The sequence below is a fragment of the Podarcis bocagei genome (assembly GCF_964188305.1).
Source record: "Podarcis bocagei genome assembly, chromosome: Z".
NCBI lineage: Eukaryota > Metazoa > Chordata > Lepidosauria > Squamata > Lacertidae > Podarcis > Podarcis bocagei.
The window spans coordinates 40,412,007-40,430,375 of NC_138140.1; the positions used below are offsets into that span (position 1 = coordinate 40,412,007).

At 42.5% G+C, this 18,369-nt stretch overlaps 1 long non-coding RNA gene across 1 annotated transcript in view; it reads right to left on the bottom strand.

Annotated features, from left to right (window-relative positions):
* LOC308578882 overlaps positions 1–13,045 on the bottom strand; it is an 83,531-nt gene extending 70,486 nt beyond the window's left edge. The window contains exon 1 of the long non-coding RNA XR_014004162.1: positions 12,568–13,045. This is a non-coding gene — a long non-coding RNA (uncharacterized lncRNA). The remainder of the gene's footprint in view (positions 1–12,567) is intronic.
* Positions 13,046–18,369: the final 5,324 nt, after the last annotated feature.

Here is an 18,369-nt window from a genome sequence, read left to right on the forward strand (position 1 = left end):
GAGGTCGCAGCTCAGAGGCAGGTGTGGGGGGAAGTTGGGAAATCATGGGAGAGCTGGAACAATACCCAGCTGACATGTTGTCATTAGAAGTCACTCCAGAGCCTCCATTTCCCAGAACCCAGCAAGCCTTAAAAGTAGGAGAGAAAAGAGCTTGAAGACAGAGGGCACATAGCAGCACCCGTAGAGGAGGTGATGAGAATGATGAATGAGAAAGTAAAGAGAGACGGGGTGGAGATTCACTTGGGACAATACCATTATCCAAGAGGCTGGGTTCTATAGCCTCCCTCTGTAAAGACTGAAATAAAAAAGATAGTAATAAACTTTTCCTTGTCTTTATACTTTCCTGGGCAAGCAGCCACTGACAGCATCCTGGCAGGTATGTAGTTCCTGGTTTTTCGGATATGTTTGGCAAGCTGCCACAGAGTGTTATCATTATTTAGCTAGTATTCTAGAATAATGTACTACCCCCCCCCCACTTTTTCTTATACTATAAAAATAAAAATACAGCTTTTTCAGTAGACCCAGAATGGATCCTCGTTTTCATTTGTTGGGCATGTATACAACCATCATCCTGGTTCTTTTTTTGGGGGGGAGAGATTGGGGTCAGTGGGCGTGGCTTGGGAGACATCTGTTTAATGCCTGTGAGCTGTCACTTTGTGAGCTCAGTTCAGAGGAGAGATGTGGCAGACGGAGATGATGGTACTAAGTCCAAGTGCTGTGCATGAGAGCAACCATTAGCTGCTGAAAAAGTTTCATCACAATAGCCAGGTTTGCTCAAGCAGACATTTAGTTCCTCTTCTAATCTCCTAGGTAAAGGTAAAGGGACCCCTGACCATTAGGTCCAGTCGTGACCGACTCTGGGGTTGTGGCGCTCATCTCGCTTTATTGGCTGAGGGAGCCAGCGTACAGCTTCCGGGTCATGTGGCCAGCATGACTAAGCCACTTGTGGCGAACCAGAGCAGCGCATGAAAACGCTGTTTACCTTCCTGCTGGAGCGATACTATGTATCTACTTGCTCTTTGATGTGCTTTCGAACTGCTAGCTTGGCAGGAGCAGGGACCAAGCAACAGGAGCTCACCCTGTCACGGGGATTCAAACTGCCGACCTTCAAATCTGCAAGTCCTAGGCTCTGTGGTTTAAACCACAGCGCTATACTCCTGCAAAAACAGGCACCGGAGGGAGACCGGAGCCAAGCAAGCAAAGAGCAGGGTGAGTCCCCCTGGCCCGTGGGCTGTACTGCCTTACACCCTCACCCTGCACTTCTGAGGACTGGACTGCCAGGCTCCAGGTGTGGGAGGCAGCACAGCCTTGGGTGGGGCCGGCACTGAGAGGCTGAGTGGGGGGGCTTGCCAAGGGACAATATGCATCGCCCATCCTCTCCCCAGCTGGATGCCAGCAAGCGGCAGCCAAGTCCCCTCTGTGGTGGGGGACTTGAGGCGTGTTGGGTCTGTGCTAAGACACCAGAAGGGAGGAGATGAGGGAGGGCACTCCAGGAGAGAGAGAAGTGGGTAGGCAATTAGGCACCTCACCTGCACTCTCACACGGTGGCTGCAGTGGAGGCTGGGGCAGCTTGGCCCAGTCAATTTTGGGAGTGCCTGCCCCCTCCTAAAATATTTTTTTCGTGGGAGTAGAAGGGGTCTGGGTCCCTTAGAGTTGGTGTCTATGACTAGCTGTCACACATTGACTCATGCCAACGAGGAGTCGTGTCTTTAGGGTCGTGAGCCTATCTCTACAGAACTCCCTCCCACATTAAGCAGGTACTGTCCCTACTGACTGCCAGGCTGTTTCATTTTGGGAGGCCTTTGCACCCTGAATGCTTCTCAGATGTTTTACTTTTTGGGGAAAGGGGATTTAGATTCTTGAGGTTTTTAGCTCGAGGGGATTTGATTTACAAAATTATTTATTTATTGTATATTGCAATTTTTATTGTTGTAAGCTGCTTTGTAAGGGACGCAGGTGGCACTGTGGGTTAAACCACAGAGCCTAGGACTTGCTGATCAGAAGGTCGGCGGTTCGAATCCCCGCGACGGGGTGAGCTCCCGTTGCTCAGTCCCTGCTCCTGCCAACCTAGCAGTTCGAAAGCACGTCAAAGTGCAAGTAGATAAATAGGTACCGTTCCGGCGGGAAGGTAAACGTTGCTCTGGTTCGCCAGAAGCGGCTTAGTCATGCTGGCCACATGACCCGGAAGCTGTACGCCGGCTCCCTTGGCCAATGAAGCAAGATGAGCGCCGCAACCCCAGAGTCGGCCACGACTGGACCTAATGGTCAGGGGTGCCTTTACCTTTACTTAAGCTGCTTTGAGATCCAAATGGTGAAATGTGGGACAAATTTTAAAAATAAATAAATCAATGGGCCATTGACCAGAACCAACAGGCTCTTTTTACTTCATGCATCCGATCAAATGGACAACAGTCCCCAAAGGCTTAACCCCATAATAAATGTGTTAAGTCTAAAGCGCCACAAGACTCTGTTATATTTCAATGCCATTTTAAAAATACAGATTTTATTTGTATATTAAATTCAGATTAATGGGGAAATGGGGAAGTATGAGTTCATGAATTAAGACATGAAAAAGTGACACCAACCAGAAATAGATTGATCGGCCCAAATGATATGGTCATTTTTCTTTCCTCAAATTGAGGAATCAGCTGCATGATTTGGGCTTTCGTCCATTGGGGCTAATATGAGTGCACTTTTTTCCAAATATTATGCCACACATTTGTAGGTATTTGAGCTTGGAGAAGCAGGATATTGTAGGATTAAAATAATGTGCATATATCATATAGTGATATATCATGTATTGATTGATTAAAGGAAAATCAATGGGGTTCAAGATTATGGGGACATGGAATCCTAAGACTGACACTCTATTAAAAGCTGAGAGTAGTTAGGACTTCATGACATAAGCAGAAGTTACCAATGCTTTGCTAACATTTCAAATATAGAAACTGATTAGCATAGTATTCCAATAGTGAATATGCTTACATTACAGAGAAAAAAGCTTAGTGGATGAGATTTTAGAGGTATAGCAGTTTAATGAACGTTTCAGAACCAGGCCAGATAGACTGTGACAGTAAAAGGAAAAGGGCCAACCTGTGGAAAACCAGCAAGCAGAACCCAGTCACAAACGTACTCTCCTCTCCTCTGGTTTCTAGCAACTGGCAGTCAGAAGCACACTGTCTCCAACCATGGAGGCATAGCATAGCCCAGTGTTTTTCAACCACTGTTCCGCGGCACACTAGTGTGCCGCGAGATGTTGCCTGGAGGGAGGCGGGCGAGTCGGGCGGCGAGAGGCGGGGCGGCGGCGGCGAGGAGAGGCCGCCCAGCGTGGGGCTCTCGCCGTCTGCCTGCCTGGCTGCCTGCGAGCTCGGCGGGCAGCGCCTCCGTCCGCAGCACCCGCCTCGCGGCTCTCATTCCCTGCCCCTGCCAAAGCTCACCCAGCCAAGCCGCGCTCTCCTTCCTGCCTCGCTTTGCTGCCTCCTCCCCCCCACCCCCAAAGCTTGGAGGTTCCCCGGCAAGGGGGAGGGGAAAAAATTGAAACTTACACTTTCGTGCGTCCCTCCCGGTGTGACGCTGCGCGCTGACGTCACGGGGCTGTAATGGTGGTGTGCCTCGAGATTTTTTTCATCAAACAAGTGTGCCTTTGCCCAAAAAAGGTTGGGAAACACTGGCATAGCCATTGATAGCTATGCTATTGATTTGTCTAATCCTCTTTTAAAGCCATCCAAGTTGGTAGCCATCACTGCCTCCTTTGGGAGTGAGTTTCATAGTTTTAACTATGTGGTGCAGAAATAAGTACTTTCTTTTATCTGTCCTGAGTCATCCAACATTCAGTTTTATTAGATGCTCTTGAGTCCTATCTGAGAGGGAGAAGAACTTCTACCTACTTTCTCCATGCAGTGCATAATCTTATAATCCATCAGGTAACCAATTTCTCACTCATATTTTCTCTAAACTGTTAAGTCCCAAATGCTTCAATGCTGCAATCTTTTCTAATTTTCACCGTTTTGGCTGCCCTTTCCTGAGCCTTTTGCAACCCTACAACACACTTTATGAACTGAGGTTACCAGAACCATAAACAGTATTCAAATGTGGTCACACCATAGATTTGTACAACAGCGTTATGATATTGGCAGTTTTAGTTTCAATTCCTTTCCTAACGATCGCTAGCATGGAATTTGCCTTTTTCACAGCTTCCACACACTAGGTCAACATATTCATCAAACTACCACTACAACCCCAAGGTCTCATTCCTGGTCAATCACTACCAGTTAAAAGCCCATAAACATATTTGTGAAATTAACACACACACACACACACACACACACACACACACACACACACTTGCCCCTACATGCATTTCTTTACACTTTTTTACACTGAATTTCATTTGCCATTCACTCATTTTGGACAGGTCTTGTTGGAGCTCTTTGCAATCTCTTTTTGTTCAAACAACCCTGAACAATTTAGCATTATCAGCAAACTTGGCCACCTCACTGTGCACACATAATTCCAGATTGTTTATGAACAACTTTAAAAAGCACAAGTCCCAATGCTGATCCTTTCTGTCTCTCAGTTTATAGAACTGTCCATTTATGTGTACTCTCTGCTTCTTTAAACTTAACTAATTCCTGATCTGCAAGAGGACCTCTCCTGTTATCCCATGATTGTCGAGCTTACTCAAGAGTCTTGGCTGAAAGCTTTTTGAAAGTTCAATAACATTATGTTAGCCAGATTACCAATGTCCTGCAGTCCATGGACCAGGGGAACTAGGATAGTCCCCTAAATGTTTCCAGTAAATTAGAATATTAAAGTATTAAAGCCTGGCACTTCCTTCCCAAAGCCCAGGAAGCTTCTTCCCAGCTTAGGGAATGAAGCATAATGTTCATGCTTGCGATGTCACATGTAAGACATCGTCACAAGGACGACATCACCCTCACAAGCTGGTCCTCTGGCTTTAACTGCCATTCCGCTACACAAAATTTCACTGCACACCACTGCACATCACCTCTATTTGCTTGTTGAAGAATTTTGGAGTCACATTCTCAAATATCTCATAAAATAAAATTCATTAAGTGGAGTATCACACACACACACATCCCTTGAGATGGTATCATCTAAGCCAAGTCATTGTGCAGGGCTTCCTAGCCTCTGGCCCTCTAGATGTTGTTGGACAGGCCCAGCCAGCATGGCCAATATACAGGGTTGATTTAAGTTGTAATCCAGCAAAATGTGGAGGGCCATGGGTGTCCCCCCCCATCCCTACAACAAAGAATCACAGGAGACTGCTGCCATATCATTTTTCTGCTGATGCCTGCTGCATGCTTGCTGCAAAAAGAATCCAAATTTCTGTAGCAGGCTCTCATTGCCTCATAGTTTCAAACCCATTTGTTTGTTCTTTTAGAAAACTAACACTATTCAATATTTAAAAGATGTATATTGACATTTTAGAAAGTTAGCTTGAACTCATTCAAAGAAAATTGGATCAAATTGAAAATGGTAATTAAGCCAATTAAAAGGGGAAGTAAAATAAAACACTGTGTACCTCTTAGAAAGCATTCACATCTAGATAGTCTAATTTACATACAAGTGACATCATCATTAAAGAGAGCGACTTTTTTAAAAAAGGGGGGGGGTTCTTTTTGCTACATGATTTACTGCTAAGGAGGGGCTGATTTCCACGAGATTGATGGTGCCCTTAATGCAAGTTGATATGGTTTTGTTTAGCAGTCATCAAATGGCATGTGATTGTATGAGGTTTCGTTGAGATGAATTGAACTGCAGCAGGATTGCCATTTGGTTTGAATTATCATGGAGTGTTCTTTTTCAGAGTATCATTTAATGCACATTACGCTTTTCCTGCAAGGAATAACTGTCCTTCTTTGGGATAAAGGTTTATTCAAGGAGGGATAGGTATTTCCTAAATATATAGAATCAAGCAGGGGCAGTCAAGCCATTGAGCTTGTGGCGCCAGTCTCCTTAGAGATGTGGAGCCAGTTGCTTTGGGAGCAACTACAGCCAACCCACCACCACAATAAACCAGCAGCCTATGGAATTGGGTTGATATTTTCCTGGGATTCAGCCAAGTAAATCACATTCATTAGAACCTTGGGTTCACTAGGGTTGTATTCATAATTAGAGAAGCTCTCAAGTTCCAATGTGGGAAGCAGTTTAGGAATCCTTTGGGAGAATGTATCCAGCAGTAACAAACTCTTCCTACAGCATGCTGAATATAGGACCCTGCTAATTCAGTTTAGGGTCTAATCCAGCACATCAGATTAGGCCTGATTTAATCTGGGATTGCCCACACCTATATGATGCTTTTTTAAATGTGATCTTAATTAATATATGCATTTTACACAAACTTTGTCCTAGGTCATAGGACATGACTTGGCTGAAGAACAGAATTTCCAACTCAGTTTTACTCAGGGTAGACCCACTGAAATTGATGGGCATGACTAATTTAGACACAATAATTTTAATAGGTCAAATCTAAGGTAGTTACATACAATATATATGCTCTACTGGTGAGATATGAATTCACCCATGGTGCATTGCTCTATTGCCAGTAGACTGATTTCAGATATTTTGATGAACTTCAATTTTATATACAATAAGAAAGTTCCCTTTAATAAAAGAAAGGGTCACCAAGAAATGTCTTTCAATGTAAAATACTTGGCTTGGATAATGTGTTGCATTGGGACTCTTAACACTGTATATCTGCCTTGTTAAATTCCTGTTACAAGCTTTCAACAGCTGTCTTAATTAGGTGTCCTATAATTAAGGAGATTATTACACTGATTGAATCGAACTCCATGTTTTTTGAACTAGCAAAGATTTGCCATGGATTTGCACACAAAATCTGCATTTTCTGTTTGTAAAGAAACTGTTTCAGCTTGAAGTCAGACAAACTAGAATGCAAGGTGGAGAAGGAAGCTTGTCAGGTTCTAACTGAACCACAGTTCAAAGCTTGTTACTGAGTCAGTTCTGTGATGGTGGCATACAAATAGTTTTTCCCACTGCTGTTGCATCTTCCCAGGGTTGTTCAGTGGAGCTTTTTCAAGTAGGTAGAGGCCTTTTGCAATCTGGCCCTAAGAAAAATGTAACTTTCAGTAGCATGCTGTGACATATTTTCAAGGCGCTTTGAAGACTCCACCATTCATGAAGTTCCATTGGTGGAGGTGCTCAGTGCACTGTCAGGTCCCCTTTTATTGAATGAGTTTCATTGATTGCAGTGTAAGATGGGATGGGCTAAGTAAGTAGTTTGGTCCTGTTTTGGTCTTGCTAGCACTCAATCATATGTCTGCTCCATCCCATTGTGTGCTGTTGTGTCTCATTTCCACCGTGCTGCATGCCATTCTGTGCCATTCTGTCCCTTTGTGTGCACCCTGTATGCAACTTGTGCTTATATTTAAAATAAAATATGAACTTTTTATGTAAAATAGGTGTGGCCATATATCAGCAGCCATGTGAACATCAGCATGATGACAATTTTTCTCCCAAAAATGTAGTACAGAGAGAAATTACATGAATAAAACTTGCATTTTTATACATTTAAAAACATAAAATACATATTTTTGTACAAACATTTTGTTCACTGAAAATGCAACCAGGCCCTCAGGACTCTCCCCAAGCCACTCCGCTGACCAGACCTGTTCCATGCCCACCTTAAGTGCTTTTCCCTGGCTAGACTATGCTGTTGAACACCTATTGCTTTGGAAAGGGATGGAGAGGTATATCTGTGTGTCTAGAAACCTCTGACCTCTCTCTGTGGCTAGAATGTATAAATGCAAGGATTGCATCCATTGCACTCCCTCCTTTTGCCACAAACCTTTGCCTCTAGTACCACCCACTTTTACCTCTGACTCTGCCAGCCATGGGCTTGAGACCCCAAAGTTTTTGTATAAGTCAACAACATTACCCTATGATTGAAGATTTGAACTCAATCTTTTTCCTCAGACCACATTATGCAAGACACACTATTCCATCCTAATACTGAGACTTTAAAAAAAAAAAATTGTGTGTGCTTTATGGAAGATGTTAGGAGCACTAGCAAAGCTGCATATAAATGATTTAAATACGTTTTTAAAAATAAAACTCTCCTTCTGTTGCTTTTACTACAGCATAGCACTTTTTAATTATTATTATTTTTTTGCTGAAGTGTATCCTCATTCCATGAAACAGCTTACTGTCTATTGAGCTTTATAATAACTGAGTTATTCTGATGCACACCCTATTAAAAACAGCATTAAAATCAGAAAATTGAGTGTTTCACAATATGTCACCTTTATCATGAAGACATAATAATTACACACATACCCCTGGAATGTAGAAAGCTGGCCACAAAGCAACAAACATTTACTGAAGCAAATGTGGTGATAATGAGAATTATTACCCTATTCGTTGCCGAAAAGAGTTGCTGTTACTCCTACTCTCGACACTCACAACTTTGTTATAAGAGTATATAGTGGTGATAGCATCCATCTTTTTTAAAAGTGCTACCAAAAGCAAATATGATTTGGCTTCTTAAAGTGAGAGATACATCTCAAACAACCTGTGTACAAATTTTGCTCCTAACAAAACAGGCGATGCATAGAAGACGTTTTGAATGTGATACTTTAGTTTTTGGTAAGCATTTTCACACACACTGATTTCCAGTGGCAGCTGGTAACTATTGGGACTGCCAGGGCAGAAAGCAGTTAAAAAACAAACAAACTGGGTGACACCAGAGCCCATGATGACAGATGGAACCAACTATCCTATCCCTACCTTTCTCTCTGCACTCATACCCCCTAGGCTAGTGTCTCAAGACAAAAGCAAGGAGAAAGGCAGATAGGGGCTGACTGAGAGCAGGCTAAGGTTGCTCACCATAGATCAAAAACCACAAGAAGAACTTAAGTGTCACTTCACACACATTGATTGATTTATGTATTCATATATATATATATATATATATATATATATATATATATATATAGACGCGGGTGGCGCTGTGAGTAAAACCTCAGTGCCTAGGACTTGCCGATCGTAAGGTCGGCGGTTCGAATCCCCACGGCGGGGTGAGCTCCCGTCGCTCAGTCCCAGCTCCTGCTAACCCAGCAGTTCGAAAGCACCGCTAAGTTCAAGTAGATAAATAGGGACCGCTTACTAGCGGGAAGGTAAACAGCGTTTCCGTGTGCGGCACTGGTGCTGGCTCGCCAGTGCAGCTTCGTCACGCTGGCCATGTGACCCGGAAGTGTGTGCGGACAGCGCCGGGTCCCGGCCTCTTGAGCGAGATGAGTGCGCAACCTAGAGTTGGTCACGACTGGCCCGTATGGGCAGGGGTACCTTTACCATTACTACACACACACACACACACACACACACACACACACCCCTCACTTTTTCTGTCCATATAGGAGTTTCTTAAATTGACTTACAAATAAAAAAGTTGTGTTTGTGGCAACCTAAGATGAGACAGAGAACCTGAGATAGGTGTATGTGTGTGAGTGTGTTACTAGACATGGAGGGGGGAATCTAAGGATGGGGGGAAAGTTTTATTCATTGCACATTTTAAAATAAGCTAACACAATTCAGAGCTGTGCACAAATTGGAACACACACAGTTAAGAAATTGATTGTGCACTTATCAAAAAATTGTACTGCAGTTTCAGTTCTTAAAATGCATGCAAAATGAGAATTTTATGTGGAAAAGGCATACAAATGTGTGTATAATTTAAATGTGAAGTTTGTGGGTGGGTGTTGTGGGTGGGGATAATTAGCAGACAATGGGATGGAATACGCTTATGACTGAAGATGTGCAAAACTGACATGGAATGTATGTCAGTCTGATTCACCCAATCCTAAAAGGAACTGCTAAGAGGAGGGAGGAGGGAGAGAAAGGTCATGCACTGAAAAAAGAAGCATGCAGACGAGAGGCAAGACAAGACAGGAGAAAAAGAGTTGAGCAACACTGAGATCACGTATTAAAAGAAGGGAGGCTCAAGAGAGAAAGATATATTCTTGCACAGTCCACTGATTAGGTAGCTAAGGGGAAGGGTAGTGTGTGGGAATTTACTAGCCAAAACATTGGCTGCAGGCCTCCAGTTATTTTTAATGGAGCTGAATTACACCAGCACTTTATAGGATGTATGCACAGTCACCTGTGAGTTATGGAGGTATGAGGTATTGAGGGATGTGTTTCTGAGTGATATACAGGCATGTGTACATCATCCATAAATCCATGTCAGTGTCGTTTTGTAACAGCTATTGATAGGTCTGGGCTTCTTCAGATGGAGACAAATTCTTATACAAGAAGCACTTGTTCCCTGCAAGAACTAGTACGGAATGCAACCTATTTGTAGCTTGTCAACTACTGTGGACCAATATGTGTTTGCTTTTTGTGTAGATTTGTGTGTGTGATGGGAACAAACAGCCAGTCACAGCTTCCCAGGATATGTATAACTATGGAAAGGTGGTTTACAAATTTGTGATGAGATAAACCAAATGTGATCATTCTATATAATGATCACCACACAGGTTGAATGAAGTTCTTTCCACAGAGAACTAATTCCCATGTGCAGCTTCAGAACTTGTTCACACATACATATATATTCCTTCATTTCTCATTCTTCAGTTAAGAAACATGCATTGTCATCTGAATGTCAGAACCAAATCTGTGAGAGGAACTAAATCTTAAACAATATGAAAATTATTTTAGTTTTGATAGGTATGTGATGGATGATCCTCATGTGCAAGTTGTCACTTGATGGTTGAAGCCATCAAGTGACAAATATGAATGACATCTTTAAAAAGCCCTGTTTACCAAGTAATTTATAAAGCAAGGTTCACACATATATTTGTTTGCCATCACTTTAGAGGAAGAGCAATGCTGAACGTACGAATGGATTCCACACATTACCTGATCAAAATGTGCAAAGTCTTCAAGTGATGTTGGAGGGTATTCACAAGTAAGCAGTGACTCTTGCATTCTGTGTGCATTAACCCATCAATGCACTTTTCTACCTTTCTACATTTGGGGACTATGCATTGTGGGTAATGCACAAAAAATTTCATGGAGGTTGTGCATCTCTGACCAATTCACATTCTCTATTCACTGTTAATTATCTGTAGTGACAGATTAACATGGAAAATCCCATCAATGGTCATTGGTCACACTTCCCACACTTGCACACATTCACTTGTCGAATCACACTAGCCCCAGTATGCAACCAGCATATATGAGCTCCATTCTTTCCCACAAAGTCCTCAACCCATACCAGATAATCTCTCTCTCTCTCTCTCTCTCTCTCTCTCTCTCTCTCTCTCACACACACACACACACACACACACACACACACACACACATATATATATATATATATATATATATATATATATATATGTGCATGCTTCGGCACTTATTAGACAAAATCAGCCTAAGTCTATTTTGCTTATAACAATTTGCAGAGACACACCAGACAAAGACAATTCCTGTTCTACTGCATTGCCAAGACAGCAGATTGAGTTAAGCATAGAATTAGACCTGCATTGTCAGCATTTGATAAATATGTAATATGTGTTGCTGGCAGCTCTATACAAGTTGAACAATGACACAAAATGTCTGCAGTGTCGGGGCTGACTATATCGGAGTGACGGATGAGAGATCATTGGAAACATCTCGTCTATAAAATTTTAAAATTCCATTCAATTTGAGGAAGCAAGCAGCCGGAATACCATTCTTTTCCCATCTTACTTTTTTCACTCTGGTATAATTCACTGGTGGTGATACAGACCTATGAATCTCACCCCATCCTTAACATGCTTAAATCAAATGGTTACAAAACGAATCCCTCTCTCTCTTCCCCCATACACATGTTCAATCTGTCTTCACACCTTCTGAATCCAGTTCTCTGAATGTATTAGCACATTTCAGTGCTAAGCCTCTGCATTAGCACTAACTCACTCATTTAATAAATGAAAGTACATTCTACCTCTCCAGAGTGTCATTCCTGTAATTTATCTAAGCAAAATCACTTTCATTATCCATCACCGTTTGATGGCAGTTTTTAAAATGAGTACCATTAGGATATCTTACAAGCTTCCTTTCATACACCCCCTTTTCTATTCGGTCATCTGTCTGTCTTCACAGCTCAGGGAAATTAAATGTTCAACAGTTTTGTCATAGGCTTATCACTGAATGTGATCATCTGCTGCAAAAAATAATTTAATAATCCCTTCACAATTGCCCCCTTCTGTAGGAGTGAATCTATGCTTGTTTGTCAAAGCTTTTCTTTGAAGCAGGCAATGGTAATGAGAAGGAGGAATTGGTGGTGGTGTGCGTCCTCCTCTGTTTGGTGTACAGATTTTAGCCATGGGAAGTCATAGACTAATGGAAGCTGGCACTCATTAGAGGTGGTAGGGCAGAAGACATGGAAGCCAGTATTTCGTGGAGACATAACAAAGGAAAGCATAGCCACTAATTCTGCATTTGTCATTGTGGTGTTTGCCCGTTTGTTTGAAAATGTCTGTACAGGGGGAGAGAAAGAGTTAATATGTAGACCAATAGAAAGCCAGAGGCAGAGCCTACCTGTTCATAAAAGGGCTTCACCTGAGGTTTGGGTTAGGTGGGTAGTTGGTTGGTTTTAGTGGGTTGGTTGGTTGGGAAAGGCAGTTGGGAAAGCAGTTGGCAGACAGTTGGAATTAGAGAGACAGTTAGTGCAGTTGGTTCTTGTGTGAGGGGAGGTAGAAGAGTTAGAGGCAGGATAAAAATAAGACTAAGAAGGTAAAGAGTAACAATGTTTTGAATTCAGTTAAAGTTTATTTGTGTCTGCAATAAACTACACTCTTCTTTGTTAACTTAAGAACCTGCCTGAGACTAAGTGATTTGCCGGGGAGGACCTGGTTGGTGGCAGCAGATTAGTGGTGTATAGCTCAATAATCCGTGAGACGACTGGGGGCTCCGTACGAATGCCACAGTCATCCACCTACTTCTTGAGCTCTACCAAAGCAACACTGACTGTAAGGAGGAGTAAGCTGACAGTCAGGACCAGCATCCTCTGGACTAAGTTGACCTTCACAGCCTAGGACCCTCGTACCTATGGGACCGCCTCTCCCGGTATGCCCCACGGAGAGCCTCAAGGTCCATAAATAGCAACACCCTAGAGGTCCCGGGCCCTAAGGAAGTTAGATTAGCCTCAACCAGAGCCAGGGCTTTTTCAACACTGGCTCCAGCCTGATGGAATGCTCTGCCTCATGAGACCAGGGCCCTGTGGGATCTGATTTCTTTTTGCAGGGCCTGTAATACAAAGTTGTTCCAACTGACCTTTGGCTTGGAGCCAAGTTGATTCCCTCCCCCTCTTTCTTTTTTCTTTTTCCTTTCTCCTCCTGTGGTGAGGCTGAATTTTAATATTTTAATGTTTCAATATTTTAATTGTATTTTAATCTTGTTTTTAAGTTGTATTCATTCAACTTGTTTTTATTATTGCTTGTTAGCCGCCCTGAGTCCGGCCTTGGCTGGGGAGGGCGGGGTATGAATAAGAATTATTATTATTATTATTATTATTATTATTATTATTATTATTATTGAGGTAGGCAGCTGGCAGCTGGCTGCAGACTGAGCTTGGTGGGATAGTGCCTCACTTGCCGTAAGGGAGCAATTTCCATGGTCAGTGATAGGCTCTGAAAATTCAGAATCATCTAGTTCATCCCCTCACTGTAGGATGCAGCTTCAGGATCTCTGAAAGGTTGCCAAACCAGCTTGGCTGGCGGTAGGCGGAGGACATAGCTCATTAGTAGAGCATCTGACTTGCATGCAGAAGGCCCCAGATTCATTTCACTGGATCTCCAGGTAGGGCTGAGAGAGACTCATTGTCTGAAATCCTAGAGAGCCACCATTCACTACTGCCATTCAGGGTAGACACTCATTCGCTGGATCATCACCTTGTTGTGGTGACTGGGCTTGCACGTTCCTTTTTTTAAAAAAAAAATATTTATTAATTTTTCAAAGTTTATACAAAAAAGACAAAAAACAAAAATACAAAAATTAAAAACACATATAATTTCATTCACTTATTTTCTTTTGACTTATTTCTCGGACCTCCTCATACCTCCCCTTTTTGTATTCCAATTCAAATTATTCATTCAGCAAATCCTCACCCTTAATTTTCACTTAATTTTACACCTTTCTTTCTTCTTTTTTCCCCCAATTATCTTTATCATTACAACTGATAACCACTTAGATTCTATCCAACATCAATCTAACATTCCCTAATTTTATAATATTTCCCAAGATAGTCCTTAAACTTCTTCCAATCTTCTTCCGCCGTCTCTCTTCTCTGGTTTCGGATTCTGCCAGTCATTTCTGCCAGTCCCATGTAGTCTATCACCTTCATCTGCCACTCTTCCAAGGTGGGTAGATCTTGTGTCTTGGGCTTGCACGTTCCTATGATCCTTGTGAGCAAAGCCATCTGGAGTCTTGTACTCCCAGTAGGGTCACCCAAGGAGGTAAGGTCAAGGGGGAGAAGCTAGACAAAGAATGATCCAAGAAATCCTCAGTGGCAGAACAGGTGGAAGATTAAGCGCATTATGTTACAACGGCTGTGAAGGTGGATGAAGGCTGCAGCAGATAAAAAAACTACTGTTTGTAGTGATACTCATGCCATTGGAATAGACCCTTACTGCAAAGACTGTGTGTTGATCAGCGTTCATTGATCTCCACACATATTCCATGCATATTCAAGGTAGACACTACTGAGCTAGATAGACCCAATGGTAGAACCCACTGTAAAGCAGTCCTCCAGGTTCCTATAACATTGCTACAACACAATTCCTTCCTCTACCCTTTCTCTGATTGTGACAGCAACCCAAGGCCACTTTGGGGTTGCATTTACATTTGGCCAGGCTGATGACATTTCAGCTCTAACAAAGGGCATTTGGTCACCCTCACTGTGTGTTTCAAGGACTACATCATGATCTCCTAGTTCAGGGGATGAGTTGGGAATTTGGAGTGGGGGCCCCAGAGCCAGCCTCAAAGGCACTTGTCTATCAGGAGCATATCATTCCACATTACCTGCCTCTGACTCTGACTCTGAGAGTTCCAACTCAGAAGTCCTAGCAGAACTGCATTCTCCCCTGCATTCTTCTCTGTCAGAATCAAATATTGCTAAAGGTGGCTATGCCCCAGCAAATGAAGAGACTCCTCTAACAGAAGGCATGACTTGCTTTTCAGACAGAGCTACAGTTCCTATTTAAGGCTTAGCCTGAGAATAGCCCTATCCACATGTGATGTGTAGGACATTTCCATGGTAACTGTGGTGTGGAGATGCACTTTTAGCCTCATGTGCAAATGCTTTCTGCAACAATTATGTGTTGCATGTGGTTGCCTGTAGTGAAATCTCTATATGTGAACACCTATTCCTGTAAAGCAGTTTCGTGTGACCAGTACATCCTGATGTTCAGGTGTCAGAGTCACTTGGAGACCCTACACCTGTGTAGCTGCTTGTGCATTGGGATTTCTTTGCAGACAATTATCATTCTACTGCTCCCACCCAATGGCAGGTTAGATATCCATTTCCTATACTCACTAGACAATGGGAAATGCAGTCTGGAAAAGATAACTTGAAGGAGCAGGAAGTTATTGAGCCAAAAGACTTCTGCCTGATAATACAGTGGTACCTCGGGTTACATACGCTTCAGGTTACAGACGCTTCAGGTTACAGACTCCGCTAACCCAGAAATAGTGCTTCAGGTTAAGAACTTTGCTTCAGGATGAGAACAGAAATTGTGCTCCGGCGGCACGGCGGCAGCAGGAGACCCCATTAGCTAAAGTGGTGCTTCAGGTTAAGAACAGTTTCAGGTTAAGTACGGAACTCCGGAATGAATTAAGTACTTAACCCAAGGTACCACTGTAATAACTTTGTGACACAGAGAGTGAATCTCTATGTACTGGTTTCAAAGAAAAAACAACAAAAGGAATTGGATAAAATCTCTGAAAATTGTTGTGGTGATTCAGAGGTTTAACCTGAAATAAAGCTAGATTTAAGTTTGTTAGTGTCTCTGGTATCTTCTGTCTCTTACATCATGGATGTTGGCTTGTGTTGTGGATGGATGATCTGTATTATTTTGTTGATGCTATTGCTGTAGGTTTTTCCTGGTCTCTTGCTAAAACAATATACTTATGAACTATAGATGGACATATGGGTGCATATGTGTTAACATATGCATCAGGATTTCTCTTCAGAGAACAGTATGCAATATGCAATTTCTCAGAAGGCAAGTCTAATGTTGGTGACAGAGCTAAAAGTGCAGCCGTATTCTGTAGTCACAGCTGAATTTCCCTACACATAAGAAACATTTGAGTGGGACTACAGACTGCTACTGAAACAACACCTGAGCTCTGTCTCCAGCCTCAACCTTGCACAGAACTGTTCAGAGTACTATTGATGGCTCATCATGCCTCACCTTTGCACTGCTGAGGCCATCACTCAGAACAGAACAGCGTAAACTGTCTCATGGAAATCATAATTATAGGCATGCATCTCATTATTCCATCAGCAAAAGTGTGCTTGCAGTCCCACAACAGACTCCACAGCTACAGATGTTTCGCTGAGATCAGAATTTGGATTAATTGTCTGCCACAATTTGAAATATGCACCAATTAATATAAATGATTATTAGCCTCTTCAGCAACAGTTTTGGGGTAATGAAATGTCACAGATTCATTTTAATGAAATTATTTTTATATTTGGCTTGCAAGAGAAATAGAGCTGACAATCAGCGAAAGAATGAGTTCTAATTTTTTGTGTTAAAAAAAAAAAGCTCACGATTATGACAGCTGCACCAAATTAGCCAAGGCATATGTGAAGCTGGGTTAGAACAAAATCCATTTGTCAGCTAAATCTGATAAAGTATGTATTATCCCTCTTCATATTTGGATTTTTTTATGATAAGGTTTCACAGAATAGTCACAAACATCAATTTATTGCTATTAAGACAGGTTCCCCCCCAAGGTGCTTTTGCTTTAGGGATAGGCAAGTAACTTTCATGTGACATTGGTTGCTTCTAGACAGTTGCCTCTTTTCAACTGCTGACAAATCCAGGTTGCACAGGTAAAATTGATTTGGAGCTTTTGTGCAACTAATTTGCTTCCCCCCAAAAAAAATGACTTTTAGTGATAAGAAAAGCAGTGGGGAAATGCATTGGAGTGTGTGAGATAACAATTATTTGGTGCACTTTCATATAACCTCCCACACAACCCCTCCCACCCCCAAAGAATGCTCTACAGATTTGTTGTTTAGTCATTCAGTCGTGTCCGACTCTTCGTGACCCCATGGACCAGAGCACACCAGGCACTTCTGTCTCCCTCCTGCAGTTTGGTCAAACTCATGTTGGTAGCTTTGAGAACACTGTCCAACCATCTCATCCTCTGTTGTCCCCTTCTCCTTGTGCCCTCAATCTTTCCCAACATTAGGGTCTTTTCCAGGGAGTCTTCTCTTCTCATGAGGTGGCCAAAGTATTGGAGCCTCAGCTTCAGGATCTGTCCTTCCAGTGAGCACTCAGGGCTGATTTCCTTCAGAATGGATAGGTTTGATCTTCTTGCAGTCCATGGGACTCTCAAGAGTCTCCTCCAGCACCATAATTCAAAAGCATCAATTCTTCGGCAGTCAGCCTTCTTTATGATCCAGCTCTACAAATAGTCAACATCATATAGCCTAACCACCCCCTGACTGGTTTTCTTTTCTGTCTTAAACTATCCTATGACATTGTTCTGTCTGAAGTATAAGGACCCCAGTGTCAGAGTTGGAGTCAGTACTGAAAGTCTGGATAGAAAAATAATAATTCTGGGCTATGTCATGAGACTGACAAGCCACAAGCCTCATTAACTTTAGCTAAGTCATGACCTCTGTATCCTTCTGAATATGGTAAATAGAATGAAATTAATAGCTATTCGCTCCCCACCTGTGGAATGCTCTCCCCAGAGAGGCTCTCCTGGCAACTTCATTACATATCTATAGGTGCCAGGCAAAAACATACCTGTTATTCAAGGCCTTTGGTTAATTAAGCAATCTATGGCCTTTTAAACTGGGGGAGCATTGTGGTTTTTTGTTACTACATTGTGTATTTTTATATTTTTATACTGTAAACCACCACAATGATTTCTGAGATGGAGGGTACAGTTTCCATCTATACTTGAATACCACACTGGACACCATTTTGAGTCCTTGAATATCATTGGACACCATTCTGAATCAAGATGGTGTACCAAACCATCTGATCTGGACACCTTTTAAAAATATCGATACCAAATGTGGCATGATGGCCCCTATGATTCAGTTGCAAATTTTGGTCTATGTTTAGATACCATGAGATGCCCCTTTGGGCCAAGATGATG